Below are 12,637 nucleotides of genomic sequence, written 5' to 3' on the forward strand. Positions count from 1 at the left end.
ACATATCTTGAGATTGAGGCATGACATCCTATCACCAAGAGATGGAATATCACCAAGCTCTGGTGGTATTACTAAGAACCTCCAACGAACTACACGTGGTTTGATTCTTCTTTGACATAAGTTAATATGTAGGCCATCCATCACAACTGCAAAGCAAAGAATTTCAACGACGTCTGTCTACGTGTAGATATGGAAAAGTACCTCTAAAGCTTGCTTAAGTCAAGGTACGTACCTTCGTCAAAGATGAATCCTGATGTAAACACACATTGTATCATCTTTTCATAGAACTACACCTGTAATTTGATTCTCTAAGTCCGGAGTTATATAGGCAATCCAACACAGATTCAATCACACCCTTCATCAAACCCCCATTCTTTTATAATTAGAATATATTTTGATTGTCGCATGACTTTTGTTCGTACTTTAATTTTTATTTTTTTTTGCTGTACAGGGAATACCCTAACATTCCACATATCACACCACTTTGAAAACTATGCAAGAGTTCAAGTCTAAACAAAATTCAAAGTGTTATTGTTAAACGAGTCTCCTATAGCTCATTATGTTGTGTTCCAGTTACCAACTTGGGAGCCTTGAGCTGTATTAAGCGCGGTTATGTTAGGCAGACTACTAAAATTGGGACATGACCCTTTTGCCCGGTAAACTCTACTGCACTATCTGACTTCCAAAAATTTTATGCAACCTAAGGGTTGGGGGGTTACACACTCAACCCTAGGCTTTGGCCATTCAAGGGAATAATCAAAAGGGCAATCTAAAATTCATCCGAGTAGTGGCCCTAAACTCCGCCCCCATATAACGATTACTTCTATCCCGGACCAACGTACTAAATTAAGTACATTTTGCAGCGATCTCATGCCGAAAGTAGGTTTGAATGAGGCATCCAGACTAGGAAAATATTAAGATGGAATATTATTCTGATGGAGCTCTAACTCCCAAAGTAGCTTAGCAAAGTCACTTAAGTGTAATCAGATTTGGAAACGCTTAGGTCCAACACATATAAAGGTTATACATGGGTCTAACAAAAGGATTCCTAAGGTGTTTCTAATCCCATGTACAAGCGACTAAATTCCTGACGAACTTTTTGTTTAAGGTTCACTAGGAATGGACATGCAATTTCGACTAGTAAGGAAACCCCTCCTCGATTACCTATTGCACTTATTAAAATCCTTAGACCTAGATAGGGGGCAGGGTGAAAGAATAAACAAAACCAAAGTCATGCTCAACTTCTCATGCAACACTTAGTTTAATCTTCTACAAATGTTAACAATCATTACTACTTACCCAATAAGGCAATAGAAACATGTCGGACTGACTTTAATATCTAGAGGACATTTCGGACAAAGATAGTCACTTTCTCATCTTATTCTGATCAATGCATGAAGGCAAGTTTTAGAGTAAGAGATTTTGCATGGGATTAAAACTTGGTATCAGAGTAGGTTAGTACTCTAATTTCATAGTGGAAATCTTTTTAAGCACTAAGTTTAGAAAATAACAATTTTTTTTGTTAGTAATATTATCATGATAGGTGGATTAATGCCTTGACCTACAAGTTTGTGTTTGACTCCATTACTTATTAACTCTGAGTTTTGTTTACTATGGCATGGGCGTCGACCCAAAGTGGATCCAAAATAAGAATCTTGGAGCAGTGCTTGATGATAAAGTCTCTCCCATGTAAGTCATTCTGCCCTGGAGTGATGAGCCAACTCCAATCACGGTGCTTTATATTTTGAACACCCTATAAATCAATTTCATGTGGCAAACGGTGACTTTTTTAATGTAGTTGTCGCACTTCAAGTCCGTTGATGACATGTTCCGCACCCTTACTCTGGAGATCTTACCCACCTAATCTTCATCGACAACTAGCACATCCTTGCTCCAATCTTTGTCTTGCTTCTGGAGATTGGTAATGTATGTGTCCCACATATAACTAGGCCTAGATTGGAAGAAATAGAGAGTTCTTGAATTCTGAACTCTGCCCCATACAATTTGTCAAGGAGCTCATAGCTGGTGATGATCAGGTGAAACGTTAGAGTAAGATTGCATAAGGAAAGGTTGTAGAAAATCAACACCTCCTTTGTGAAGTCTAAAATGAGGAATTTCAGACCCAAATCTATATACTAGGGGTGGATCCTGGTACAAGGAAGAAGACAGAGGGGAGAAGACGATTTCACTGGCTTTCTACTGGATTTTGCAATTGTTCACCAAATTCTGGCAAACCTTGAAGAACAAATCACATTCCTCCTTATTGTGAATTATGATCATTGGAGGTTTGATGTAGGAGTTATAGATGGCTATCGATGCAGGTTGAACACTGGAAGATGCCATTTCATTGACAGAAAGATAGAGAGGAAAGTCAGACAAGTTCAAGTTTGGGAAGATTTTAGAAATTTTCAAACCAGTCAGAGGGATTTTTGCACTTAAGGGTGATTTATAAGCAGGAAGAAAATGAAGGAAAAAATATGAGCTATTGATAGAGGATTTTTCGAAATCAACACTTGAATCTAGATCGTCTCACCTCAAGATCTGTGCATTCGAAGACTGAAATCAATCGGCAACATAAAAGCATCTCCTTGTTTTTCGTATACACACAAAGTGACGTCTCTCATCATTATTATCTCTATGGCACAACTTTCGAGATCACTCGCCTGAGACCGGAATGTCTCTACTATCTCACAATGTTAGTGAGATTGGATTGCCACATGTCAAAGAATACTAAACATTATGTACTCTGATTTACGTTGAAAGGTGCGGTCTTTGGATAAATATCCATTCGCAAGCGGAACATCCTGTCAGATACATAGTTAGGGCATTTGTGGGACAATGAGTTTTCCAAGGCCAAAGTAAGACATGAAAATACGTATACCTCTGAATTTCGGTCATAGACTCGACAACTCCAATCGGATTAAGCTGCTCAAACAAACCAGGGATGGCACCACATCCTGCTGAACTTCGAAAAGGAGGCGAAGTCCGCCGACTTCGCAGAGATCGACTATTCTGGACTTCGCTAAGATCCACTATTCTTGTTTCATAAGACATAGAAAGTTGAACCGATTGGGGATCAGACATGTTTCCTATATTCTTGGAGATTCTTGCAATCTATGGATTGGTGTAGGCCGTAAGTAATCACACTCCTAAAAGGGAACAATATTTAGTCTTAGATATCCTCTTGGATTCTCACAGTTTAATACGAAATCATTATTTTATAAGGTTTCTCTCTCGACTAGTATAAATACCCTTATCTATGGCACATCTCTAGTAAACGCAATCTATGCATTCATACTCTATATTTTCTCGCCCATTATTTAAGTCTTAATATTGATTTATAATTTGACAATCGAAGAACTTTGGGCAAGTACCACACTGTTACCTTGAGTTAATCACGATTGTTTGCTTTCTTGTAGGTGGCAAGACTTGCGTACCTTCTCTATTCACGACGGTGCACGATTTTGGTTCAACATCCGCAATGTGACAATGACAATAGGCCCAATGCATTTGATTTTTCCTTTCCACACATTTTTTTATTGGTGTTTAATCGCGAGAAGAGCTTAGATAATACATGTATATTGTCACCGCGACATCCTGTACCAATGTCATAATGTTATGTAGACAAAAACTTATTATTGTCTTTGAATTTGGCATGAGACACTATAATGATAGTATTACTCGTGTAATATAAATTGCTCTCCTAATAACATTTCAATAAGCACAATATATTTAATTTTTTTGGTCTGACACATCGAGATTCCTCAACCAGATACACATACATCACAATCTTTTGTTCCAAAACACACGCCCAGCTAGTCCCTAATTATACTCAGAAACTTTAATTATTTAATTGAAACTCGATGGAGCAAAGTTGATTGTATGTCATGTTTACTTGTCATGAAAAGGAACGGGAATATGAAGAAGAACAAAGCTTGTTTGCTTAGAGCTCCTCTTACCCAATAACAACTTGTATGTATAAACTATCCCCCCATGATAATATCAGAACTCCGTAGTTGTTAATAAACACGCGAATTAGAATCATACACATTCTTTTTAAATTTTTTATTATAGAGTATTTACTCTTGTACCCTATGCCATATCTCGAAAATTTAATCTCAACAATTTTTTGTTAAAGTCTGATAAAATGATCAAATCGGGTTTTAAATTTGGGGACTAAGAGTTTGACAAGATGATTAATGAAATGAGAATTGGGTTTTATCTGTTAAATGGGTTAACAGAATAGAGTAAAGAGGAAACATTACATACAAACATTATTATTGCTTCCATGTATTAAATGCATTGTTGTATTTAAGCTCACCCGTTCATCCCTTATGAATATTTAACAGGTGAATCCTGAAACGGTAGTCAACTGTCACTGTAGAGAAACTTTTGCAATGTTAATTAAGAGATGTTTGTTTTCTTATTACCTATTTTTATTCGTGCACCGGGCACGAGGTTTAATTTTTCGCTGACCTCAAATTCGAGTCATGACAATAATACTGGACATTAATAACATCATGCAACATGATGCTTATTTTAAATTGATTTTTTTTTTTTTGTCAAACGATGAATTTTTTAGATTAGGAAGCCGACATGAATGGTGCAAAGGCAACACTCATCTCTACCACTGTAGTATATGACTACTTGCGATCTATATTTTAAGTTGTCAATAACAACTCTTTTTCTATATAATATGTTTGTATATAAAAGCTCAAGGTTGCCGCAAGTTGTCAATGCGTTGCAACCAATAAAGTTAACATTTAGTCTCGTTGTACCCAAAAAATTGTACTCTAAGAAAAACAATTTTTGACCAAAAAAAAAAAAGAATAAAAACAAGGGAATTTTAATGAAAGACTCATGGTACTGTTCACTTTAACAAAAAATCATATTTTTACATTAAAAAGTCATTCCTAGTACTCTTTTTACCCTTTATTTGGTCCTTATCGTTAAAACTTAAAGTTTTCAAGCCATTTTCATTAGTTTTCCTTAAAAACAATGACAGATGATAACCATATTTGAGGAAATCATAGGCGGATAACTTTAGGCAAATGCAGTGTTTTAAAAGTCCTCATCTAGCATTGCTTAGGTCTTGCCTAGGCGTTAAACGGCTGGCCACGACCACGATTAATTTCTAGGCATTTAATTAACTATTAATTAATGAATGATTCTTGAATTTGAATAAAAAATTGCATTTCCTTAATGATATAAGAAAATACAAATTGATACATAACCAATCAAATCAATATTTATTTTTTGAAATATCAAAATCCTTCCCAATTTCAATTATAACTGCAGTTCTGGGTAAAAGAAATAAAAAGGGCGCCTAGATCCACCTAGACACCCATTTAGACCGTCTAAGTTGCAACTCTCACTTAGAAAAAAATAAATAGATAAATTCTATTTTGTTGTGGTCTATTTTATCTGACAAGTTTAGGATGGCCGGCGGCAAGGAGAAAAAGAGAGAGAGATGTGTTTGTAGAATTGTAGGGGAATGTGTGTGTTGTTATCCCTCCTACATTGTGCCTTTATTTATAGTAATATAAGGAGAGAAGATATTCCTTCATCCCCAAGGAATACAAGATACAATAGGAAATGATAACTATAATCAAATCTAATCTAGGATTTATACAGTCACACTTAAACTAGGAATGTTTACAACACTCCCCCTTGAGTGTGTAAATACTCAAGGTAGATTTAGCATAATGCAGAAGTTGAGGAAGTCGACTAATTGACACTGATTCTAAAGAACATGCTTATTGTCAATAAGGTAGGAACTTGCATAAGTAGTAAGTCTCACTAAAAAACCCTTAGGCTATGGCACAAACCTGAGTAGGGACAAAATCCATAGTCTAAGGAACAATGCATGAGAAATGAAAAAGTCAAATAAACATCTACGGGATGTCATCAAGGATATGACTAGCCTAAGGTGGGTGCCTTGTTAAAACCTAGTTAGGTAGCAAAAACCCAGTGGAAAAAATGCTCCTAATCATAGGGGAAAAGAGTACATTAAGATCAAGCAAGTATCTACAGGATACTCCCCCTGAGTTTGACATAATTCTAAAGAGAAATAGCAAAGTTACAACTCAGAAAGTTTACGCATACCAATTCCATGAACAAGCTTCTGAAACGTCGTCTTTGGCAATGATTTGGTGAAGAGGTCGACCATATTGTCTTGTGAACAGATTTGCATGACTTCAATCTTCTGATGCTCTTGTTGTTGATGTTAAAAGAAAAATTTCGGCGCAATGTGCTTGGTATTGTCTCCTTTGATGTAACCCTTCTTGAGCTATTCGATGCAAGTTGCGTTGTCTTCAAAGATCGTAGGAGCTTCGAATATGGCCTACTACTGCTCTCAACCAAAAGCATTCTTGAGTTGCTTCATGTAAGGTGAGAATTTCAATACGATTAGACGAAGTGGCAACTAAGGTCTATTTAGTTGACCTCCAAGATATTGTGGTGCCTCCAATGGTAAAGACATAACCCATTTGAGAGCGCGCCTTGTGCGGATCAGGTAAGTATCTTGTGTCGGCATAACCAGGAAGGCGAGAATCAACTCGAGGAGCATAGGGTGCGGCACCATTCGAGGTTTCGTAAAGATAGAACAAGCCCAAATATGTAGTACCCTTAAGGTAACGAAAGATGTCTTTCACCCCAGTCCAGTGTCTGCGTGTTAGTGCATTACTGTATCTTGTTAAAAGATTAACAGCGAAGGAGATGTCGGATCTAGTGCATTGAGCTAAGTACAATAAAGCGCCTATTACACTTAGATAAGGAACTTCAGGCTCCAAAATCTCTTCATCATCCTCCTTCGGACGGAAGGGATCTTGTTTTGCATCTAGCGAACGAACGACCATAGAAGTACTTGAAGACTTTGCTTTATCCTCATTAAAGCGGCTCAACACCTTCTCGGTGTAGTTCGATTGATGTACTAGGATTCCATCCTAACAATGCTCTATCTTGAGGCCGAGACAATATCGAGTCTTACCTAGATCTTTCATTTCAAATTCCAACTTCAGGTACGCGGCAGTTCTCGCAAGCTCTTCCGAAGTTCCGATAAGATTCATGTCATCGACATATACTGTAACAATCGCAAATTCGGAATGTGTGAACACACAAGGGCATAGTTTGTTGTTCACATATCCCTGACTAGTCAAATACTCACTCAGACGGTTATACCACATTCTTCCGGATTATTTCAAATCGTATAGTGAAGGCCTTAGCCGAATTGAGAGCATATTCTGGGGTTTGGAAATATTTGAACCAATCAATGTAAGTCATTTAGGAACTTTCATATAAGTTTCCGTATCAAGATCCTCATAGAGATAAGCGGTTACTACGTCTATCAGCTGCATATCCAGTTTTTCGAAAACTACCAAACTGATAAGGTAGCGAAAAGTACTCACAACCATTACGGGTGAACAAGATGAGCTTTATAACGCACGATTTTGTTCTTCTCATTACGCTTCCATAAGAAAACCTACTTATAGCCAACGGGCTTCACATGTGGAGAAGTAGGAGCTACAAGTCCAAACACCTTAGGTTTCGCAAGCAAATTGAGTTCGACTTAGATTGCTTGTTTCCATTTTGACTAATCAGTTCTACGTCGACATTCATCAACGGAATACGGTTCAATGTCATCGCTCAACATGATCTCAGTAATTACTGCAAATGCTAATGCATCGTCGACAATCATCTCATTTCTACACCACACATCATCTAAGCTAGCATAATAGACTGAAATCTCAAGATTATCGGGAGGATGATTCGTCTCTTCAAGGACGTTTCCATAATCTAGAATTTCCTCATGAGTTGGGTAGAATGAGTAAGCGATAGTAGGATTCACAGTAGGCTCTTCATGACCTTGTGCTATGGTTTTCCTCTTCCGGGGGTGTGAATCCTTTGAACCAAGAGGTCTTCTATGCTTTTGTGTAGGGGCAGATGATTGGTTACCCATTAATGTAAGTGGATCACCAAGATTGGCGTCTCGGGCTTCTAAGAGGGCAGTCCGTCATACATTTGGTACATCCATCTTTGCATGTGTATTTGCAACTAGAATATGTGATCTTGTCACACACGCTAGATCGGTGAAAGCATCTGGCATGCTTTGAGCTATGCTCTGAAGATCTAATATGCACTGCACTTTAGTTTCAGACTGAACGGTGCGGGAATCTAAATGAGACAAGGTGGGAGTCGTCCATGATAATTCACGTAGTTCTTTAGGATTGTTGACGTTCTTAACTCCCCCTAACGATGGGAAGGCTGTCTCATAGAAGTGACAATTCGTGAAATGAGTGGTATACAAATCACCTATCAAAGGTTCTAAGTAACGAATAATCGAAGGAGAATCATATCTGACATAGATTCATATCCTTTGTTGAGGCCCCATTTTTGTACATAAGGGTGGCAAGATCGGCACATATACTGCATAACCAAAAACACACATATGCGATATGTCGAGTTTGTATCCGGTAACCAACTGAAGGACACTAAACGGTTGTGTTGCAACAAGCCTCAGGCGGACCAACTTTGCTACGTGAAATATTGCATGGCCACAAGCAGTGATCAAGAGCTTGGTACGTATGACCAACGATCGAGCAATCATTTGTAAGCGCTTAATGAAAACCTCTGCCAGGCCGTTCTGGTTATGAACATGGGGTACATGATGTTCAACTTCAACCTCAACCGACATGCAATAGTCATCAAAAGTTTTTGATGTGAATTATCTAGCATTATCCAATCGAATAGATTTGATTGGATAATCAAGGTGGTAAGCCCTGAGCTTGATAACCCGAGCCAACAGTTTGGAGAATGCAGTGTTCCTTGTGGACAATAAACACACGTGTGACCAACGTGTGGAAGCGTCAACCAAAATCATAAAGTATCTAAATGGTCCGCAGGGAGGGTGAATCAATCTACAAATGTCCCCCTCAATCTGCTATAGAAAAATGGGAGGATTCAAACGAATCTTGTCATAAGAAGGCTTAGTAATAAGCTTTCCTATTGAACATGTTTGACATGTGATTCCTTGGATCGAACCTAAACTTCGGGTTAGTGGATGCCCATGTGATTATTTGAGGATACGGCACATCGCTATTCATCCAAGATGTCCGAAATGATCATGCCAAAGTCTAATTTCTTGCGCGGTCCCAGTAGTAGGGCTGGCCACATAGTGACATTCTATGGGGCGTATGGTTGTAGTATACAGACCACTTGGGATACGTTCCATCTTCTCTAGAATATGCTTTTGGCCATATTCGTATGACGTTATGCATAGAAATTCAACTTCGTTTTCTACGTGGGTTTCAACATGGTAATTGTTATCTCTAATGTCCTTGAAACTTAATAATGTTCTTCCGGGCGTGGAGAATATAGTGCCTCAGAAATGGTCAAGATTGTACCATTAGTCAACATTATACGTGCCTTACCATATCCTTCTATTAGGTTGGATAGGCCTGAGAGGGTTGTTAGAGGTGCATTCTTAGGTATGAAGTTAGTGAAATAGATGCGTTCACGCAAAACTGTGTGCGTGGTTGCACCATCTGCCAGACAACTAATTTTTCCACTAGTCATACCTAGAATGAGAAATTAATTTGAATTGGTCATATGCATAAAAGTTTTATAAAAAAAACAAATATCAATTCAAAATAATTTCGTTTATCCAAGGATTAAAAACTTAATATCCAAAACAAATCACCAACTAATAATCCAAACATAAAGGAAAATTGTTCAAAAACCAACCAAAAATGAAGGAGGGGTTCGGCCACTAGGTGGAATTTAGCCCCAATTGTCTTATGTCAACTAAAAATAAGTCTATGTCTAAGATTCTAATCTTCGATAAGGGTGTGATCCTTCTAAAAATCAGAAACCTCTATCTTTGTAGTCTCCGATTCATTCACTTACATGAAGTTTGATTCAAACTTCTTACGACGAGAATGATATTCATCTACAACCTTCTTGGGAGTTCGGCAAACATGGGACTAATGGTTTTTTGAACCACAACGATAGCACATGTCCGCATCCATGGTTTCAGGTGTTTTGCCTTTATTCTTGAAGTTTGGGGCTTTGGGGCGAAGTTTGGGCGGTTCTGGGCTTTGTTTCCTCCCTTGGATGGGCCTTGACTCTGTTGACCTTGGTGGGATGGCTTTTGGCCGCCCCTACCACACCCCATTTAGCGTTTTAGGTGTTGGTTATTGCTATAATGTGCTTCAGGCACAATAGTCACCCCAGTAGGTCGAGCCTGATGATTCTTCATCAATAGCTGGTTCTGCTTTTTAGTGAGAAGTAAAACAGAGATCAAATCTGAGAAGTTAGTGAACTTATGAGCTCTATATTGTTTCTGCATGTCAATATTAGAAGCAGAAAAGGTCGAATAGGTTTTCTCTAGGAGATCATCTTCAATCAAAGTTTCATTGCAAAACTTGAGAAGTGATCAGATTCAACAAACTTCAGAATTATATTCATTCACAGACTTAAAGTCTTGGAAGCGCAAGTGCTACCAGTCGTGTCTTGCTTCAGGCAAGAATATGCCTTTTTGGTGACCAAAACGATCAGCTAAAGCGACCCATACGTACCGTTTGGTACGCAGACGGGACAGAATGGGATGGGACGGGATGGAACAGGACGGGACGGGACGGAACAGGACGGAACGGATGATGTAAATATTGAAAAAGATAAGGAGAAATTTTGTCGTAAAATGTTATAAATTTGTGTTCCACGGATGTGGAATGGGTCGTTCCAGGGGGAAGAGGTGGAACGAAAAATTAGCCAAATTTCGTCCCATGGGACAACCCGTTCCACAGTTTTTAGGTGCACCAAACGTGGGACGGAACGGCTCGTCCTGTTCCGTCCCGTCCCATCCCACGTACCAAACAGTACCATAATGCACGTGGATCCTCCTCAACAATATATTTAGTTTGCAGAGCGTCATGAATATGTCTTCGAATGAAGATCATAGCAGTGGCTTTTTCAGCTTTGCCAACAGGCTCGTCCGTTGCTTCTTCAATGGTAGGACGCGAGTTCTTTGTAGTGAGGTGGAGCTTCACATCTTAGACCCATTTAAGGTAGTTCCTTCCAGAGACCTCTAAAGCGGTGAAATCGAGTTTGCTCAAATTCGACATGTTCCTATCACAAAATAGATGGACAAGATGTGGTTAGTGTAATGGAGAAACATCAATCCATTCACGTAGGAGTAGAACATACAGGTTCTAATAGACATGATTTGGTTTAATTTTGCATGAAAAACTTCAGGTTTTCATGGGTGATGTGTTTAAATGAAAAACTTCAGGTTTTCAAACAAGGCATGTTTATAAGAAACTTCAGGTTTCAAAATAATTATGAACTTTAGGTTCATATATTCCTGCAGGCAAACACAAATATATATGCAAACAAATATGCAATATATATATATATATATATATATATATAATTTAGGTTTACAATTATAATTGAATTTTAATTATTTGGACTTCGGGACAAATTAAAGTGTGGGTGAAAAAATATAAAACCCAAATTAATATTAAATAATCGAAGCTCGAAGCCCAAAAATATAGGCCAAAACCCTCAGGTGGGTTGAGCGATTTTTGATCCATATGTCCCAAGCCCAAAAATATAGGTTGAGGGGTCACAGGTGAGCTGCAGGCTCACGGGGAGATATGGGCAAGGGGAATGGGTTGCTGCGGGCAGACCAAATTTTATTTTTTTTCAACACGAGCTGCTTCAGGCAAGCCTAGAAAACAAAAAACAAAGAAAAAAAAAATATTTTACACCGGCTGCTTCAGGCGAGCCCAGAAAACAAAATGGGTTTGTTTTTTTTTTTTTTTTTTTTTTTTTTTTTTGCGCTGGCCAAGATGTGGTAGCCCAAAAATTTGGGGCTTAGGGTTTCAACCAGAACACCCCAGCCGGAGTTGGGTGCAGTCACCAAGGATGAAAACCAGTGTCGCCGCTGCAGGCGGCCGTGTTTGGGAAAGACGTACCTTCTACCTTCTCTCTCCAGATTCCTTTGCCTACAAAACGCCAGAGCACAATCGGTCCGTAAATGATGCTGAGCAAAGTATGTATGCCTTTTGTTTTCCCTTTTCAAGTAAAAACCTATCCACAGGAAGTTGAAATTGGCAAAAAATGAAATCAAGAGACAAGAAAACAACAAAATTGAAAGAACGAAATGTTTTTTTTTTTTTTGTTTGTTCTGGTTTTCGGTTTCGATTTTTCACTTTTAGAAGTAAAGCAAAGTAGATTAATTAAGCAAAAGAAGGTTCTGTGATGAAGAAACTAAACAACACAGGCATGTGTAATTAGAAATGGAGCAAATAGTGAAAACGGATGAAGAACTCTCTTAGCAGAAGAATATGGGTAAAAAAGATAATGTGAGAACTTATTTTGGGTAGGGGTGGGAAATTTTGCCATAAATCGATTTACCGACCGAACCATACCGGTTGGCTCATAATGGTATGGTATAGTTTTGGCATTTTTTCATAATTGGTTGGCAGTTTACCGAACCGACAATTAATGTCATGGCTTTGGTAATTGATTTTGTATGCCGGCGGTATGCCATACCTACCAATATATATACATATATATTTTTTATTTTATTTTCTATTTAGATATTTTAAGTATTTTTTACATGCTTGACTCCTCA

General features: G+C 38.3%; 1 protein-coding gene across 2 annotated transcripts in view; it reads right to left on the reverse strand.

Annotated features, from left to right (window-relative positions):
- LOC126608470 (uncharacterized) overlaps positions 1–12,101 on the reverse strand; it is a 73,580-nt gene extending 61,479 nt beyond the window's left edge. For both annotated transcript variants that reach the window (XM_050276358.1, XM_050276359.1), the window contains exon 1: positions 11,976–12,101. The gene's annotated coding sequence lies outside the window, so the exon portion shown is untranslated. The remainder of the gene's footprint in view (positions 1–11,975) is intronic.
- Positions 12,102–12,637: the final 536 nt, after the last annotated feature.

Source organism: Malus sylvestris, chromosome 16 (genome assembly GCF_916048215.2).
Source record: "Malus sylvestris chromosome 16, drMalSylv7.2, whole genome shotgun sequence".
Taxonomy (NCBI): Eukaryota; Viridiplantae; Streptophyta; class Magnoliopsida; order Rosales; family Rosaceae; genus Malus; species Malus sylvestris.